Source organism: Manis javanica, chromosome 7, assembly GCF_040802235.1.
Source record: "Manis javanica isolate MJ-LG chromosome 7, MJ_LKY, whole genome shotgun sequence".
NCBI lineage: Eukaryota > Metazoa > Chordata > Mammalia > Pholidota > Manidae > Manis > Manis javanica.
Window position 1 is genome coordinate 136,798,070 of NC_133162.1, and position 19,582 is coordinate 136,817,651.

Consider the following 19,582-nt stretch of genomic DNA (forward strand, 5'->3'; position numbering starts at 1 on the left):
TCAAGGTATCTATCCAAAGAAAATGATGACACAATTTTGAAAAGATATGTGCACTGATATTGTCACTGAAACATTATTTACAGTAGCCAAGATAAGTTCACTGATGGATATAAAGAAGATGTAGTACACAGACAATGGAATATTAGTCATCCATGAAAAGATGAAATCTTGTCATTTGTAACAACATGGATGGACCTCAAGTATTTCATGCTAAGTGAAATAAGGCAGAGGAAGAAAAATATTGTACAATGTCACTTATATGTGAACTCTAAAACACAAAACACATAAACACACAAAACAGACTAAAAAATACAGAGAATGAACTGGTTTTTGCCAGAGCTTAGGAGGTATTTTACAAGTGAAATAACAAAAAAAAAAAAAAAAGCAATATTTAATCAATGGCACTAAAAATGTGAATTGAATACTTCAAAGAAGAATAAGGATGTAGTATTTTAATGTTTCCTTTTAAATTCATTCCCATAAGATGAAAGCTAAAATATCATTCATTCTTTTCCACACAGTTGAGAAATCTTAGCACATACCAGGAAATTTGAATAAACCACCACTTTATCATATTATAAGCGACATAAAACACACAGACATTGAATTGAGTCAACTTAAAATTGGCTGCCATGATTCACAACTTCAAATTCTTCATCTGTTTTGGTGTAAGTTTGGATTTGTCACACTTGACATTTTTATATGTTACCAAAATGTCACCATACGAGGGCAAAAGAACCTATTACATCAAGTGCCCTTGAAATGCTTCCAACTCCAAATCCCAAGTCAGTTCTCATCGATGTGCATGACTTATAAAGTGAAGTGACATTTTTTTTCATAGAGTTCAGAAGGAAGTGTTGTTTGAGAAGCCAATAGCTTATAGGGCAAAGGCCTCATCTTTATCTGATTCTTTCCACTCCATTTATCGTCACTGAATCTAAGAGTTGTGCACACAAACACATGCTTGGCAGAACCCTTCCCTTCTCTGTCACAGTCAGATTCCCCTGCGATCAGACTAGGGGCTCCCACAAAGTGACCTGTAATGAAGAGGATGCCAGTTGTCCTCTGGGTTCTCTTTCTCGCCAGGGGAACCCGAGGCTCAGGGAGCCCCTCTGTGGGTGCTGCACTGGCCTGGCAGTGGGGTCCCGCGGTCAGTGCACAGACAGCGCTCTGACCCTTTAATGCAGCCTGTCTTGGTCTCTGTGGGCAGGGCGTGCTTCAGCCTCGCCCCTGTTCTAGGATGGGCTCGGCACAGTCTTGCTCCTGAGGAGCTGTGAGCAGGTGACACCTAGGACTTGCCGTGTGCCGTTGAGTTCTCTGAACACCTTTATGCCTTTCCCATCTGCAGGAATTGGTTGTAAATTGGTCGTAAATTCTGGGGAACCAAGATTTGGAAACTGTTCTTCATGTAAATGACTTTATTCCATAAGGATGACAAAAAAAGTTTGATTATATTTGATTATGAAAAAGAATATTTCAAATTTGTTCTGTAAAAAAGCGTGATTACAAGTAAGTATTCAACACTTACTTTAAGCTTACTAAACTCTAGGGTTTTTGTTCAGCTGTGGGAATATAGTGATGTAAAAGTCAGACTTTTAACCAATGTCCTCAAAGTTTTTACAATTAATAATGTCAGGTATTGGCGAGTAACTGGGGTATGCCACAAAAAGTGAAGTGATTGAGAACATATGCAGGTGGCAGCTGTGCTGTTCTGGTGATGGAGGCCCAGGTCCGACATCGCTGTGCAAACTGGAAGGAAGTGTGGGGATCCGGAGGACACCAAAGGGAAAATAAGGACTCTTTTGTAAAACCATCATCATCTATGTTGTTATACACATCTACTCTCACCACATTGACTAAGTTTCAGGAATACATGATCAAATTTTCTATATCAAGCTTATTTTCAAATAAAGACCACTCAATTAATAGTAAGCCACCATGACATTTACTCTGCCTAGATGCTTGGAGTTGAGGCAGATGAGTAAAGGAAATATTCTGCTTCACAGATACCCTCTGAAATAATCTTTGCTGGGCTCAGAGCCCAACTTTTATTTAGCCATGTCCATTCCCTTTATAGATGAAGAGAGCCTTGCTTAAGAAGAGATTTTAACAAACTGAGCAGTTCTCCAAATTTCCATTTCCTTTATAATATTCCATCATTATAAAATTAAAAACAAGAGTAACAAACATTGATGGTGTGGATCTTAATATTGCTTCAAGGGGTAATGAAAACACCATATAAGTGGTGTGCATCATAGGCTTTAGGCGATGAAATTAAAATTTAAAAAATATTTTCTGAAATAATCATTATTTGGCTAATATTTTGTCAAATTTCCATCAAATTAAAAAACACAATTTTATATATTTTAATAGATCTTTAAAAACTAAAAATAGATTTTCCACGTTAAGATTATAGAAGATACCGTAACAGTCTATCAGCTTCACTCACAACATATAAATATTCAGATATATGGAAAATGCACTGCCATGTGTACTTAACACAGGCCGTGCAAACGCTGGAGGTGATGTGTCTGAATGTTAGTCTCCATGCTTACACGCCGGAGAACTGGAGATTTCCAGAGAGGGTGAGGTGCTGAGATGGGTATCAGCAAAGTCACAAAAGAGAGGAATAAGAAGGAAGTCTGTTTTAGACTTAATTTCTAGGCAGGCTCCCGGTAGCCAGGATAAACTCCCCGAACAGCTAGCGTGGATATACTCACAGACCAAAGTGTCAGTCATCCAGTGGGGCCACGCCCCCTCCAAAGCAGAAGTGTTGATTCGAGAAGAGTTTGACGCTGCTGGGCACTCGGCCTTGTCCTTCCCGGAGGGATCTGCCTTTCTGGAAGGCCGACAGGGAACAGCGCGAGGAAGCTGACCGGTTTCCAGGGAGGTGAGTAATACGAATACAAAGGGGCAGGCAAGCCAGTGAGCTAAATGACTCAGGGATAACTGGAAAACTAGACATCAAAAGCCATGCATTTAACGGGCTTTTTAATACCAGGGAAGTGATAACTGGGAGCAGGGTGAACTCACTGTTGGGCATTTATAAGTGCATTTCCCAATTCCAGACAAGAGCACTTCTTAGGCCATGAAGGAAGTTTTCAGTCAGGTGCATCACGCTTAAAGTAACGTTCCAGGACCGGAGACCTTGACTGGTTAACTCAATATTTTGACAGACCCTGCAAAGGGGACAGGCCTCAGTTTTTACATTTTAATTAATCTTAGCTTTAAAGTCCTTTGCAGACAAATGATTTCCAGTTTCTCTAGAATGCATGCATAATAATTAGAATGCTAATGTAAATTTTTTGGAAACTTAGTGATGTAGAATTTAGCCCTGGGTAGCATCCCAAGGTTTTTTCTCAGTACAGAGGGTCACAGCCTTACTCCTATAGTCAGTTCCACAGCGAAGGGCATTGTAGCCCACTGGGGGCATCTGAACTGGGTATACACAGTCCCCTCGTCCCAGCAGACGTTCATACAGCTGGAAACACCATTTCAAATGAAGAATAGTCGCTTCAGAGGCTGCATTTGATTGCCGAGTCAGTCTATGACACCATAACTTTCAGAAACTGGATGCTTAGAAGCACGGATGCTTAGAAGCTCTCATTCTCTCGCTGAGACTTGCTGTCTCTTGAACATCCCTTTCTCTTGTCTGCCCCTTGGTTCTGGGCCTTTCCGTTGCTGCCCACAAGTCCATTTGGTCCTTCACAGCCATTCTCCTGTTTCCAGGAGAGAACCTCCAATGGAGCCTGCGGGCAGTGAAGTCAGGGACTCACGGGGGTCTGGCTTGGCCAGACTCACTCAATCTATTGAAGTTTCAGTTTTTCATGTGTGCTTGGTGATAATAACTTCATGTAAGACATGCAGGTAAATATGGCCTCTATTTTACAAGGTTTTGTCAAAATTATAAATGAGTGAACATATGTAAAGCGCTTGGCATAGTGCTTGCATGGCACAAAGTAGGTGCTATAAGGCTATTATCATTATTACTATCATTATTATTGAATAATACATGAAAATGCTTGGCACGTAGCAGTGACAACTCTTAATATTGCTGCCATTTGACTTTCTTTTTAGCCGGATTGTTTATTTGTTCTTAGTTGCACCACAAGGATGGGAAGGAAGTGGGGCAGTTGAGTCATATTTACATAACATTTTTCCTTTCCTCTTCCTAGTTTTAAGAAGCTCGTATGTGACCTTAATAATCTGTTCATTCATTCATTCATTCCTAGAATCATCCATTCAATAAACAGTTATTCAGTAGTTGCTCTTTTCTGGACTCTGCTGGATTCTGAGAAATGCATACTAGCTCACATAATTCTCAAAGTAATTGGCTCATAGGCGTTACGGTATTCCTGTCACTGGTGAGGAAAAGGGAATGAGAAGTGACACCCGTCGGGAGCTCAGCGTATCTGATCTCACCTCTGGAATCCTCTTACTCACCCAAACTACCTCTGGCACTGTGTCTGCTTCGCTGTTCAAACCAAGTACAGAACCTAGTCAGTTACGTTTTACAAATAAGAATGTGAAACCTGAGAAAGATGATCAGTCTCTGTAACTCCTGTGTACATGAAAGCTTTACGGTTTCCCCAAATTATAATTCCGTGCTTCTAAGCATCCAGTCTCTGAAAGTTATGGTGTCATAGACTGACTCGGCAATCAAATGCAGCCTCTGAAGCGACTATTCTTCATTTGAAATGGTGTTTCCAGCTGTATGAACGGCCACTTGCACACAATCGATCAGTTCGTCTGGGGGGTCGATGCGATTCGGTCATCACCGGAGCCGTGGAAACCAGATGCATCATCCTGTGTTCCGTCAGACGCTGACGCTGTTGGACGAGCACGGCCATAAGCTCCCACGGGGTGTCACAGCCGTTGGACCGGCTCGGCACACAGGATTGTTGGACTGACTCCCTTACTGGTGCACTGGCCAGGCTCTGGGAAACTTGGAGGCAGATGGAATCATCCTTATGTTTCTTGTGTCCTGGAAGGTTAATTCTCCTTGGGGGGGGAAAAGGTTTAGAATATTTCTCTTCCTGAATTTCTATCAAAAGTGGAAAAAAATGCCTAGAATTCCATTTCTCTTGAACCACGGACCAGGTTTCTTTTCCTGGCATGTCAGAGTGGGGGTGTGTGCCTGAACGGAACACTGCCAGCATGCGGGTTTTAGGAGACCTTTATCACCTCGTCTTTTCCACAAAAGCAGCTGCTATTTAGGGGGAGCTCTGGTCTGTGCCTATTGGTGCTATAATGATTTTAAATTGGCCTTTCAGAATTTTTTTGTATGGGAAATTCTGCTAGATTTTTTAAAGTTTATTTTTACACAATTTACCATGTTTTCACAATAATGTTCATGTATGCATAAATTCCAATTCATTCAGACGTATTCAGATGGATGATTGCGATTGGCGTTGGCTTTTGAATATAAGCTATGCAGACACTTCTCCTGAATGTTCATATTCATTATATTCATATTCTTCAAAATAATTAAAGCAAGGAATAAAAAACAACTAAGGACAATAAATGAGCCTTTAACCAATTAAGAATTTTATTTTCCTCTTTTAGGATGAAATATTATCATCATTATTATTTAGAATTCATAATAGCAGTGACAGGCAAAACACAATGCGGAGCTTCCTTTTTCACACACTCTCCGGCTTGCACAGACCGTTTCCATAATACGACCTGGCTTGTCCTTCTCTAGGATTCCTCAGGTCCCTTAACACCTGATGTCCCCAGCCCCTCGGTGTGTCCTGTGTCTCAATTAAATGGCTCACACCTCCCTGATTTTCATTGAATGTGTGATCTACATTTTACCTCCAGGTCACCCCCTGGACTTGTGACCTAGCTTTATAAATAAAACAGTGTTGCATATCAAAAAGGCATATTTCAGGTTGTTTTTTCAGTAGTTTCCCTCATAGAGATGTTGCCTGCATTCTTATTGATACTCATTGTTTTCCCGTCAAAAATATTCTCCTTAGGGTCAGACTCTGTGCCCTGAAGTTGTTATAATTGCCTCTGTTCCACCAAAGAAGAATCAGCCCGGTTGCCAGCAGGTATCACCTCATTATCCCTTTGTTCAAAGTCATGCTTTAAGAAGAAATATTCTTCTGAGAGCCACTGTAGGCTTTCTTCTCTCCGGAGTTGTGCTGCTGACGACTTAGAGAAGTCTGGCTCAGCGTCTGCGGCTGTCTGGAGAGCCGCACCCTCACTCTTACCTGCCTCATCCTCTCTCTTCTACAGCTTCCTGCCTTTTCTATCCTCTTGGGAAAAAAGCTTTTGTTTCCCCAAACTTTTGGGGAAGTGGAGGGCCAAGTTTAGGTGTGTGGTTTTGATTTTGTGTAAGTAAACTCCATGCTACCCTCTGGCTTTCCTCTCTCATCTTTGTTTTATTTTGTTACAAAACCTGTGCTTTCTCCTAGGAAACCTATCCATTAAAATCATTTTCAAAATCAGAATACCATTGCCTTTCTGGAAAGTAGTGTGGCAAAATGCAGCATAAGCCTTAATAATGTTTATAACTGTTCATCTAGGAATTCAAAATTAATGATAGCACATATATAGGATGCAATATTCAATCATTCCTTCGTTTCTCCTAAAGAATTTTAAATATTTAAGAAATTGCTTAGGAAAGAGTCATTCAACAAATATTTATTGAGTGCCATTATATGCCAGGCATTGTTTCAGTGGGAAGCAAATAATTAAGAAATTGTGTGACAGTAGTGTCATGATTTTTTGAAATTAAAACAAAAGAAAGATATCAAAATAGAGCAATAGAGATTTTTGAGATAATCTATGGGTATGTTTTGGATTCATTATATTTTTTATATTTTCCAAGTTTCATAATACATGTGTGTTTTTTATAATTAAAAAAAAAACCCTAAAGCTACTTGTTTTAAAAGTACAATGCTTAGCAGATAACACTTTTCCTCCATGTACTAGATTTCCAGGTAGAATAAGAGATAATGAGAGGTAGGATGATATGATCAGTGCGGGGAAGGCTTTAGGCACAGGTAACATTCAGCTAACACCCATCTGGAGGGGACCTTGAGAAAGTTCTTCAACACCTAGTGCTGCAAACCAGCTTTGGAATCAAGACGAGGATTATTTAACTATATCTCTGTTTCACCTCAAGCCCACTGAGTCCGTGGTTCCAGGCAGGAGTCTCTATGAGCTACAGTCAATGCTAATTAATTTGCTCTGTGACCTATGACACCAGAGCTTAGCTGCTTATAACAACAAATGTTATCATCTCACTGTTTCTGAGGGTCGGGAAATAGGGAGCAGCTGGTCTGGGTGGTTCTGGCTCAGGGTCTCTCATGGGGCTGCTTCAAGGTGATAGCCTGGGCCGTCCACTCCCAGGCGGCTCACCACCAGGCACGCCAACCTAAAGCCTCGCTTTCTCCTTGGCTGTTACAAGGAAGCCGCAGTGCCCCCCACGTGGCCCTCTCCTCGGCTGCCCCCAGAGCAGTGGGTTCTGCAGAACAAGGGGGAAGGTGTTTCTAGGACACACCCATCACCTCCACGGGCTCTGGCCTTTAGAAGCAAGTTCCCCACTCTAGTCCTCACTGAGGACAGGGGGATTAAGGCTCAACTTTTGAAGGTAAGAGTATTAGAACTGCCAGATCACTTAGCGCTGCTACAGAACCTCAGTACCTGTGACTCCGATGCGCACTCCTCACCTCCTAACTTAAGCACAAGCAGAGGAAGGTGGGCTAGCACCGCTCTCCCAGAACAGGAATCCTGCCGGACGGAGGCCCCACAGGGTCACTCAGCTCTGATTTAAGACCCCCTTTGCTCGAGGGGGACCTCGTGTCACATGGTAGCCCATTCTTTTTTGAACAGATTCAATTTATGAGATTTTTTTCCCCTTATACTGACTCAGTGTCGATACTGGGTAACCTTCCTACATCAATTCTAAATTTTTATCTTGAGACTAGATAAAAAAGAAAAATGCCGGGTCCTCACCCGCAGGGAATTTGATTCTGTAAGATTATGGGTGTTGTCCTAAAGTCTTCCTGGGTGAATATAATGAAAAGGAAAAAGGAAGGCTTGAGAAAGGGATTCACTGGAAAACTGCCAGGAGGGAAGTGGGATAGACAAGGATCTGGGAAAAATAAAGCTTAGAATTTGAGGGGAGTGGATGCAGGGAGAAGGGATCTCTCCTCTAAATGGCAGAGAAAATGTATTGAAAACACAGCACCACGGCTTTGTTGAGGAATTTACATTTCATACGTGTGAAACATGGTGATGAAAAGTGCTGTCAGTGCTTCAGAGCTGGGGAAAAAGCCATATTCCTTCTGCAAAGTTGGCCAAGTGGAGTCATTCAGGAAAAACAAAACAAAACAAAAACTTTATAAAAGCTAATCTCCCATTGTCCATATAAACAGAGTTGAGAGAAGATGATATGTGTTTGAGGGCATAGCAGAATCTCTCAATGACAAATAATACTTTTTTTCTGAATGGGGCTGGGTGGCAGTAGGGACACAACTCATCTGTTCCCCTCAAATTTTGAAGTAAAGCAGAATCTTGCTTATGAGAGGTTGTCCCCAGGAGACACCTCATGATGGCCAGGTGTCCCCAGGAGATGCCTCGTGACCCCCAGGTGTCCCCAGAAGATGCCTGCATCTCAGGCTTTGCATGGCGCTGAGCTGAGCTGCAGTCCACCTGCTTCCCGCTGATGCCACCACAGTGCAGTGCCAGGGACCCGAGGGAGGCAAGGGTTCCCGTGAGCTGAACTAAATCTTGGAGGGCGCTACGGGGTGCCAGCCGAGCCCTCAGAGCTGCATACGTCTCACATCCATGAGACCATCCAGGGAAAGATTGGCACCTGGAGTCAGCAGAAATGCACCACGTCTCGGTCACTTAACTTCTTTGCTGCAGGGGGACCCTTGCCCACACTGGTGAAAGCACTTCCCTGCTCCTCACTGTGTGCCCACCATGTCTGCTTGGGAGGGGAGAAGGGAGGCTTCAGAGCTCCCTGGCCCCACCTCACCCCTTCCAGGACCACCGCAGCTCGGGGGTGTTCTAACCCATCTCTTAGAGAGACGTGTGCAAACTGGGGAGGGACTGAGATTTTGGCCACTCTAAAATGATGGCCAAAGACATTGACAACGGGCAAAAAAGATGAAGGCACTAAGATGACGTATGTTGGCAATGTATTTTTCTCTGCTCTCTATTTTTAATCTGTCAGTTCTTTTTCAGACTCCCCCTCCACAGTCTCTAAGGGTAGGTGTCTGTGGCCCCCATGTGGGGTGACACCAGCCGGGAGCACCACGGGGAACCCGTCCACAGTGGCCCGCAGCCCCCTCCACGATTTAGTTCAGGCTCACAGGAACCCTAGGGGTTCCTCCCACATCGGTCACGCTCACCAGGGAAAAGGTTCGCATTTTTTCTTTTTTCACCAAGCATCTTTTGTGTCTTTAGGATTGTTACCTGAGAGCTCTGAATAAGGCAGTTTTTTCAAACTTCTACAAAAAAATTAAACACTTCTGCACATTGCTGAGTTGAGCCTTTAGAGGTCTGAGGATAAATCTGCGTGATGTAAAGCACAAATCACTGACTTCTTGACAGCACAGAGTCGAAACAAAATGATGCTGCTGAATGCTTACTTTTGCTTACAGTGTGCCACACCTGGGATAGATGCATTGCAAGTATTATTTTATTTGAGCTTAATAATATTCCTATGAGGTGACATATGTGTCACCCCTCACTTTCAGTAATTGGAAACCAGGGTACAAAGAGGATTGTGGCAGGGAATAAATCAGATAGGTAGGCAATGTCCAAAGCCACAGAAGAGCTATGCAAGGGGGATCTGAGGTTAGGCAGTCTTGATTCCACAGCACAGCATCAGTCTTTGCTGTTTTCTACTTGACTGAAACTATAGTAATGAAACCAACACAATACCTGTCCTTCAAGGGAGCTATTCTCGGTTAAACTGCATGCTGTATTTATTCTGGGAAGAGTTAGTCAGTGTGTCTTTCTGACTAGAAGGCATCACCAGGTAGACACCAAAGTTGAACCACTGATTACAAGAAGTGGATGCACTATTAATTATTTTCTCTGAAACAGAAATGATGAATGCTACATGCCAAATATAGCTCTTAACACATTGGCAGCTTGCTTGGTTTACATACATGTTTCACAATTGAATCTCTCAAATATCATTTTATGCACTCATTTATTTCATGATTAATTCACTTACATCTCAAGTATTTACAGATTTATGAAGCATCCATTGTGAAGAAAATACTACACCAGGTGCTGAGAAGACCAAAGAACAAATGTCAGACTAGCTCGTATGTTCACTGACAAATTGATCCCTAAGTTACTTGAAGTATGAAAAGGGTTCAGCAGAAGAAAGGGGGAGATTTCCAGGTAGTGGGAAGCTAAAGAGAAGAGAAGTTCCCCAGAGCATGATACACACACAGTTTAGTTATTTCAGTGGGACTCAAATACAGGAATCAGTGTGAAAATTCTGGGAAGGTAGGTGTAGTCTGAACACTAATGTGCATTGCCTGGCAGCATTTTATTTCTATTTTGAAAGAAACGGGGGCCTCTGAACAGTTCTCAGTTTGCATGTGGTGTGATAAAGTTTGTATTTTAGAAATGTGCACCTACGCTGGTTAAAATAGATTGTTGAGGCAGGACGATATACTGGGAAGATACTGAACATTTAAGAAAGTAATGATAAAGACTGCGTCAGTCCAAGATGGAGTAACAAGAACCTGGTGAAATCCTAAAAATACAAAATATATGAAATTACAAGGGCAACAGGCATCAGAGCGTGGACAGTGACCAGTGGGAGATGGGAAACAAGGGAGGCAAGCTCCCCAATCACCGCGGACAGCTGCCGGGGGAGTCTGGGGCTGCTGTGCAGTGAGGCAGAAGCCAGGCCGAGCCCTGCACATCCCCAGAGTCAAGAATGTACATCTGGGAGTCTGGGGAGTTTCAGACAGGTTTTTCAGAAAAGAGACAGAAAGAGGAGTTTTACAGAGAAAGTCTCCAGACACCTGCACAGAGTCCTCTCACCATTTATATAGCCAATTAACGCTCAGCACATCCATGTGGGGTCACCTGAGACCAGAACAAGACCCACCCAGATGGGTTAGAGGAGATCACCATATGTGGCACAGGGCCAGGAGTAGTGCCATTCCTACAAGCTAGCCCAGCAATCTCATGATCCTGGGGTGTGGGTGGAAGGTCACCTTGCTTCAGTCATGAGGAATAACCACTGGGTACTGACCTAGTCCCACCTAACAAACTGTAAAAGCAAGATCTGAAGGATCCAACTATTTCTAAGAAAATGGAATGCATCCAAGGGCAAAACTCAAGGTTTTCAGGTATGCAAAAATGTCAAGCATTCAGCAAATTAAAATTCACAATGTCTGGCATACACTCAAGCACTAGTAGGCATGAGAAGAAGTGAGAAAATATGACCAAGGATGAAGAAAACAATCAATTGAAATGAACACAGAATTGACACAGATGTGACATTTCAAAAAGTTTCTATAATTATATTCCATATGTGCATACGGCTCAGTAGCTCAGAAACACGCAGAAAATTGCACCAACATTGAATTGTTTACAGCCAGTGATAAAAAGAAAAATCTGTCATGGAAAAAAAGACATGTATGGATGAACAAAGATAAGGGTAAAAGCAGAGTTTGTCTTGGAAACAATGCAAAAAGAAGACAGTGGACACCTTATTTTGAGGACCGAAAAATAATACTGTCAACCCAGAGTTCTATACTCAGTGAACATATCTTTCAAAAGTGAAGAGAGAACAATGACTTTTTCCAACATATAAAAGCTGAAGGAATTTGTTTCTATCAGACTCTAACTACAAAAAATGTTATACAATAATAGCCTTCAGGAAGATGGAAAATGATATCAGATGGAAATCTGAGTCTACACAAAGAAATGAAGAGCATGAGAAATGTTGACCACATGTGTCATACATGGCTTGGTGGCTTCCGGCTTGCTGCCCTCGTATCACTGCACTGGGGTGTCTAGTTGGTTGTACTGAAGCTGTCCGTGCAGCCCATGTGGGAGAAACTATGACCTCCTACCAGCAGCTGTATGAGCAGATTCACTGGGAGCAGGCCCGCCAGGCCCTGTCAGGCCGTCAGATGACTGCGGCTCTGGTCAGCTCAGAGTGGGCTCCAGAACTAGGTATGTTCCCAGATGCCTGGCCTATGGAAACTGTGGGGTAATAAATGTCTGCTGCTCTAAGAAAATCAAAAAACAAAAACAGAAATAAGGAAAACACACAAAATGCAACTCCAGTATACTTTGGCTCAGCACCTCGCTTTTCCAGGGTATTCTACAGATATTCTAGCACTTGTTTGCAAATAAATATGCATCAAGATGCTCACATCAGCCCTGTCTATAAGAGCAACATACTGGAAATAACTGAAATGTCCATACTTAGGGATTTGCTAAGTAAATCAGGGCAAATCCACAAAAGAGGAGGTCATCAGCCAAGAAAGTAGCAGGCAGAATGGGAGGAAAAGAGGGTGTGGTCTGACAGATACAAAGATAGTAGCCTCAGGTGGCGAGTGTTGGGGTGTGGAAAGTGCAGCTTACGAGGATGACGGCCTTTTCTGCCTTCCTCAGGTTCCAAACTGCCTGAGTCATTGCAGAGGCCAGTCAGCCTGTCTCTGTGCTTTCACCCCTCCCTTTACAGTCTATCTCACCATACTGGTCAAAGTGCCTTTTAAAATGTGGATGAAAAACTCATTCTTCTTTTCAGACTCCCCAAGGACTCGGCTTCCCGCCTGCCGCTGCCTGGCCTCGGCTGCTCTCACCTCGTGGGCTCGGCCCCGCCGTGGCTCCCTCTGGCCGTGCTGCCCTCCTGCTGTCCCTCCCCTCCGCCAGGGGGCACTCACCTTAGTGCGCTCGCATCAGCGGTCTCTTGCCTGCAGTGCCCTTTCCTCTGAGCCACAAAGCTGACTCCCCGGCCTGCAGCGTCTGTCTAGACACCATTTCCTGAGATGGACCAGCCCTGACCGCCTTACTGACACGGCAACCTGCCTCCCCCGCCACCAGAACTTTCAGTTCCCCCTTCCTCGGCTAGACTTTTTCTCTTTTGTTGTTTCTCATCTCTGAAAAATATAAAATGTCTTCATATTTTATGTTTATTGCTTATTACCAATCTGCTATAAAAGAACATATTTCCAGAAGGAAGGGATGTGTGATTTATGTATTCATGTATGCATTTTTACTGGTGCATTGCATGTTCACTGAACAATGCCTGGCAAATAGTAGGTGCTCAATGCATGTTTTTGTATGAGTAAAATTATTGCGTTTCAGTGTAATTAAAGGACTAACTCTGCTTTTATCTACTTTCATCTGAGATTTCAAACTCCCATTAATTCAGTTAATATTAATTTGGATTTTTGTGGTAGTCACATAACTGCTCATTCTGAAATGATTTTTCTACCAATGGGAGTTATTTAGTCACAAATACGGAAGAGTTCCAGGATTCGTTCTTCCAATTTAATGAGTTATATTTAATTTTATTCAGCAACTCAAGACGGATTTCTTTTATTTTTTAATAAACATGAAATGCCTTGGGAATATGAAATAACAAAACTTATAACCAGACATGCTATTAAACAAGGCTTTCTCTTATTTTTTGTTTTGCTTAAAAATAAATTAGAATTAATTAATGAAGCATCTATATCTATGTTAGAAGTATACGGCGCGAACATCCAAGCTTCTTGTAAATACAATACATATGCCACAAGCTTATATATTCAGTTGAATTTTCAAAACTTTTCAAGTTTAACAAATAAACAAGTGAGAAATAATTTAGCATGTTTCAAAGTGTCTAGTGCAATAAGTTGCACATAGTAGCAGATCATAAATTTCATTTGTGCATATATGTATTGAGCATTTGTTACAATTGTTTGCTGCTTCCCAAGATAATACAGGGATGTGGCTATGGGGTTGGTTTGAATGTGAGTTGAATGTTGAAAGGCACATCAAATCTAAAGAACTAAGAAAGGAGAAAATATAATTTTTGGCAAAGGGAACAAGTTTGTCAAATGCCCAGAGGTTGAAAAAAGTGAAGTACTACTTCATATACAATATGAAGAAATCGGAAGATACAATCTTTTCATTTTTGTCAATTATTCATTTTGTCTTAAACAGACATACGAGGAACCCGGACTGAATCTAGGTTGTGACTAGTGTGTGTGCGAGGTGAGAGTGGCGGAGCCAGGGCACTGCAGAGGGGCGGGGGGTGGCCGGCCCAATGCCCATGCCCTGCAGGGACCCTGCAAGGAGGCTGCAGCCTGGGCAAGACGGGGCGGGTCCTGTAAACAGGCTCCATGCTCGAAGGGGTGACCATCTTGGGAACGTTTTGGCGTGTCTCCCAACTCAACATAACTGCTAATGCCTGAGTCTTACGAAGGCTGATGGGACAGAAAATAAGAACTAAAAAGGCTATTTTGCCAATATGATTGTTATTTATAAAGGACCCAGAACTGCGTGAGCTGCATAGGAACCTTTTCAATAGACTGACAGTGGTCACTGGTACTTACAATTTTTCTCATCCCACTTCTAGTACCAGGAGGCAGGGAGATACCAGAAAGTATCAGTCAGGAGAAAATCCTCACTACTAGGAGCAAAAAATAGAAATTGAAGATAAATTTATGTCTTTTCTTGCAAATTGTTTAAACTGCTTTATGGGAAAGGAACAAGTTAAACCTTGCTCCCCTAAAGACAAATGCAGGAATGGTGTAACATAGCCCGGTGCCAAACTCTTCACCCCCAGACACAGGGTCCCCCAAGGGCCCCAGCAAAGCACATGGTGGCTCCACTTGGTGCTCATGTCCTGCTTGGTCTTCCCAACAGAACCTGCGTTTGTTTGTTTCTGCCGCCCGTTCTCACAGTCCGTGTGGTTCAAGGCGAGGGGAAGGCTTGGCTCCTTCCTTAACTTCCAGGGTGAGCTCTGAGTGGGAAAGAAGAAAGAACAATTGCAGCATCATTCACTTGCTAGTTTTCATTTAGAATTAGGTCTGTGATTCTATTTTGAACCATAACTTTGAGAAGAGGGTGCAAGAAGTTTCTCGAAATGTTCTTGAGCCTTAAAAGAGAGAATGGAGGACTTCCACGTAGATGCTGGCAGCAGAGCCATTGGGAATCTCCCTGAATCTCCTCTACCCCAGATCCATGGAGAAAACAGAGAGCAGAACTAAAATATTCAGAGATCATTACAAAAAAACAAAACTAAACAAAAATGTGAGTATATGAGGACAGCCCACCAGCAGCCACACAAACCCTTTCGGTGTTAGAAATTTGGTGGGAGGGAGTGGAGGGTAGTCCAAGAGGTCTGAGCCCTGAGGGCTTGCACATCTCTGGTTAGCTGTGCAACACAAACTGAGCCCAAGAGAGGCACCAGAGAGAAGGAAGTAGGGGTGCACGTAGAGGGCAGGAGGGACAAGGCAGGTTATATATGTGTAACTTCATGAAAAGCCACTGAAAAGCAGGGCTTAAAGATGCTCAGGAGACAAGTTATCTTGGCCCACTTCTTCCTAAATGTGCAAAAGATTTGTTCTACTTCAAAATGAATGTCACACAATGTTCTTTTGAATTTCATTCTAAGTTTTAAGAAAACAAAAGGCAAAGTAACTCCCCACAAATAATAAAGGCAATTCAAAAAAGACTATTGAAAACTACTATTTCAAAACAAGCTAAACAGATGGAAGGTCATTATAGAAGCTATTGAAGGACAAACTAAATCCAAATCAAAGAAAAACTCTTTAAAACAAAGAAAGGAGGGAATTTTGAAAAGAAATCTAAAAGGGTCAGAAAAACATTATTAATTTCAATTCAGAAATGAAGACTACAGTGCAAGTATCACAGGAACATAGAAAATGACTTAAAAATAGAAATAGCAAAGGAGGATGTTTTCTTAAAATTCAAAAAAGGAATGAAAAAGGAGGTGAAGTAATATCTTGAGAAAATGTTCAAATATGTTTCAATACTCTAAGAAAATTCTTTGGAGGTTAAATATGAGTTGGAAAATACACATTACAAGGATACAGTGATAACGTATCTTAGAAATTCAACCCAGATGAATCAAGCCAATATATATTTTTGTAAAATTACTAGACACTAAAGGAAAAGAAAAAAAATAACATCCAGTTTTTCAACAACTCTGCTTAAGGCTTCAGGACAATGTGGTAATATAATGTAAAATCTTCAAGGACTGGAGATATGAGCCAATATTTTTATATCTGGAAAAACTGATCTTCATGTATGAAGAGCGAAGAAAAACATTCGAGAACTTGGAACATTCCTGAAGAATCCACCAAAGAACAAACCAGGGCGAGCGAAAATGATAGAAGTGACAGCGGCAGAAGGACTTGCACGAGCCCTTTCTGTATATTGGCCTATAGGAATAAGGGTAAATTGCAATTATAGGGGAGTCAGGACTTTTAATGGTTATAAATGATGACCGGTAAGGATAATGGGGGAAGTTATCATTAGAAAGGTATATGAAACATTGAATATGTGCCGGACTGCCTTATAGGAATTCACTGGGAATAATAGGATCTTACTTCAAATCAGATGTAGTAGAAAGGGATGGAAAATAAAAATTGTTAGTGAATTTCAGTCTTGTTCACAGGGAACCAATCAAATATAGTCTCTTCCTAAAAGAGAAAAGCAGGGTTATTGTTCTTTACTATTGCAGACAAAGTGACCACGAGCATAAGAAAACAAAAAGCCTTTTTAGTAGCAAGAGGCAGCCCAGAGAGGGGCTCACGCGGATAGGCTGCAGAGCGGAGGTCTGCACGGACAAACACGCACCGCATCGCATGAAGCGATCTGAAAGAATGAAGGCTGAAATACAGTGAATGGGTTCAGCTCACTTACAACAACAAAGTAAAAAGGCTTTAGTTTGTTTAATAAGACAACATGCAACAATATGCACAGAGGAGAAAAAGAATGATAGCGTTTAAAAGAGCTAAGAAAGACATAAAAGGTAAACAAACTAAAAAACATGAGTAACAATACTGATATCTGTCATGGTGTAAGACCAGAAAGCATTTAAAAGAAAAAAGAAAAAAGACAAGGAAGGGCACTTCATGATGCTTATGTCTAAAATTCACTATAAAGAAATACCAGTTATTCATATCTATGCATCCAATTAACACAGCGACAGATTTTTGTAAAGCAAAACTTCGTACAGAACAACCAGAAATCAAAACACAACACAGGACTTTAAAACATTTTTCAATATAAAACAGATTCAATTGTCAAAAAGCTAGAAAGATTACAGAAAACCTAAACCACATAATCAAGAAGGTAGATATTACAGATTTTAAGTGTGGTAACATCAAACAGAACACCTTTTCTGGCTGTGATAAAATGCACATATTCTCTTGTTTCCTATAAACATTCACTCTACGCCTATTTAATGTAAATGCTGTTTGGAACTATTAAACACTGCTGGCGCTCTTCCTAAGCCTGTCGAGTGCTATTCATATTTAAACATATTTTATGAGGTTTATTTGGAATAATATTAGATACTGAGAAACTCTTACCATTTGTAAAAGGTAGTCATCCGGAGATATGTTAAAGAGAACAATTTGGTATTTCTTAGCTATTATTGGCTCATTTTGGAAAGGTCTGCTTTAATTCAAATATACTGTAGAAAGAAGAAAAGTCAATTTTTTTAAGGGGCTCTGTTATGCCGGGTATTAGCATCTGTTTTGTGTTTAAGGCAGATCACGGTTTAAACCCAGATCGATCTGACTCTCTCCCTATGATGCCACCCCAGCATCTTGTCTTACTATTGACCCAAGCTCAAATGTCCTGGATCAACCAGCAGCCGTAATTTTCTTGGCACTGTGGCTGGTATGCACAGTGTCAGTAGGAACAGCTGACTAGCTTTCTGCTGCTATTTATTCAAGGCCTTGTATGTACCTGGAACTGTATGAGGCATATTATCTTCTGTAACTTTTAACGCTTAGAAAAATCTGGTGAGATATTGACATAGGATCATTTCACTGGGGGAAGTCAAAACCAAAATGATTAAGTTATGTCCAAAAGTATTTCTTTAAGCCTGGCCCCCCATTCGCTTCAGATGAGGAATAATGAATGGTGAGAGTAAAGGCTGGAATTTAAGCCTGGTTCGAGATACGCGCTCTCTCTTTCATTTGAAAGTCTTGCTGTTTCCACTTCAGCTCTACTTATCACCTGTTTTCCTTTGATCACCGTGAGGAAACACAACACGCCCCCACCTGTGCACTGTGGCTATACTTCCCAGTCTCCGACAATACAGTCCCTCCTGTGTGACACCTTCTAGAAACTCGCCACTTCCCTACCAGCCCGAGTAGCCCACTTCCATTCCTTTGACTGTGTGTGACCTTTGCTAGCGAAAACACACTGTGGAAGTGTCATTGTGTGACCTTAGGCTAGATTACAAAATACTCTCCAGTGTACCCTCGGTTGGCTGGAGTGCTTTCACTGGGGCCCTGAGCTGGCATGTGTGCCAGTGTGGCCCCAGTGGGGGGGACCCAACTCCTCATGCGGACAGGCAGCCGTCAGCTGCCAGGGCATTGGCCACAGCTGACTGCGATTGCAGGACACATCCTGAGCTCGCGCTCCCCAGCACAGTCCTCCCCGGATTCCATACCCACCCAAGTGGTTTTAGACCAGAGATTCTTGTGCCGATCTACTGTGCAACAATAAATCCTGAACTAGGTGCTTTTATGGCAAGGGTCGTCTAAGTACACAGGCAAATCTGGCCTGCTACCTGTTTTTGTAAATAACGCTTTGTTAGAACATAGCCACACCCATATGTTTACATATTGCCTGACTTCATTAATGCTATAGTAGCAGAGTTTGGTAATTCCAACAGAGACCATTTGGCCTGCAGAGCCTAAAATATTTATCATCTGGCCTTTTACAGAAAATGCCAACCCTGAGCCTTTTTTTCCTATTCCTGGGCATGCACAGAACAGGAGCTAGTTTCCGTATTTTAATTTACTCGCCCACTGCAGAATATTTTTTACACGGCACCTTGATTTCCCTCCTTGCACCCACACCTTTGTGAGGGCCTCTCCCACACTCGCTCACGTGACTTTCTTGGCCAGGGGACTCCAGCAGATGCGACGCGATCAGAAGCCTGAGAAGTGGTGGCATGTCGTCCTTGTCTCTCTTGCAGTTGGGAGCTTCTCTACCACCATTTGAAAATCCTGGGCTTACCTCCTGGAGGGTCGGCCTCGGTGTTGCAGAGGGCCCGGACCTTCAGCTGGGAGCTCAGGCATGTCAGTGAGGCTCTTAGATCACGCAGCCCAGGATCCTGATACGTCATGTTCAGACGCGGGTGGTTTAAGGTACAACAAAAGCTAACTGATGCGTGTATAAAGGCAGCTGCAGTCCTCTGCCTGAACTCTTCTATACAGCGGGGAGTAAAGTTGGAGAAATCATTAGCTTCAAGAAGTAATATAGATTAAGGGTGTAGATGGGCCAAAGAAAAATTCTTTAAACTTTATAGAGATACACACATCACTCTTTAATAAGAGAGGCTAGAAATGAGAAGGATGATATTTTACATCCCCAG